The sequence below is a fragment of the Peromyscus leucopus genome, chromosome 1 (assembly GCF_004664715.2).
Source record: "Peromyscus leucopus breed LL Stock chromosome 1, UCI_PerLeu_2.1, whole genome shotgun sequence".
Lineage (NCBI taxonomy): Eukaryota > Metazoa > Chordata > Mammalia > Rodentia > Cricetidae > Peromyscus > Peromyscus leucopus.
Window position 1 is genome coordinate 101,316,558 of NC_051063.1, and position 810 is coordinate 101,317,367.

The following is an 810-nucleotide window of genomic DNA, read 5'->3' on the forward strand; positions in this document are numbered from 1 at the left end:
GCTCCTCTGAAGAGGCACTGGCTCCAGGCTTAGACCAGCTTTGCCAAGTTCACTCCAGAACAAGGACACAGAACTAAAGTTCCCTTTATTCTTGCATTAGAGCCTCTGAGAAAGTCTTTATTCTGTCTGGCTCCTCACAGTTCAGCAAAGATCTCTTAAGATACAGAGAAATCAGAATGGTACAGTAGAATGGGAAAAGAGTAAGATATCAGGATCTTCCCTTTGGGGGACATTAAGAGGTGAACAGGCCCATATAGTAAGACTAAGAAACTGTAGGGTTTCTCACTGAAACTGGAGCTAACCAATTTTGGCTGAGTTAGCTAGCTAGCTTGCTCCTGCCTGTCTCTGTCTCCTATGTGCTGGTATCAGAGATACTCATTGTGACTGTCTGACATTTATGTGGGTTCTGAAGGTGTGACTGCTAATCCTCATTCATGCATAGCCTATGCTTTATCCACTGAATCATGTACCCTACACCTGCCTGATTTCTGCCTTTGATTCAGAAAGCATGACTTTCTTCTCTCATCTAGCTCTCTCTTCCTTAAAGCTACTAAGATCTTTAGCTTGCCTACCCTAGTTGGTTTTCATGCAAACTCTAAAAAATTAGTTTCTTAATCTTTTATATGAGATTAGCTACTTATAAATGGTACTCTGCTCTCCCTAGAGATGCAACTAATAATAGAAATAGTAATAACGTAAAACTCTTCCCAGAAAGGACTTGGAGGCTTACCCTGCTGAAGGTCAATTCAGCACCTGCCTTCCTATAAATAACACTGAGCTGTAACTTACAGTTAGCAGCCTTGCCTCCTT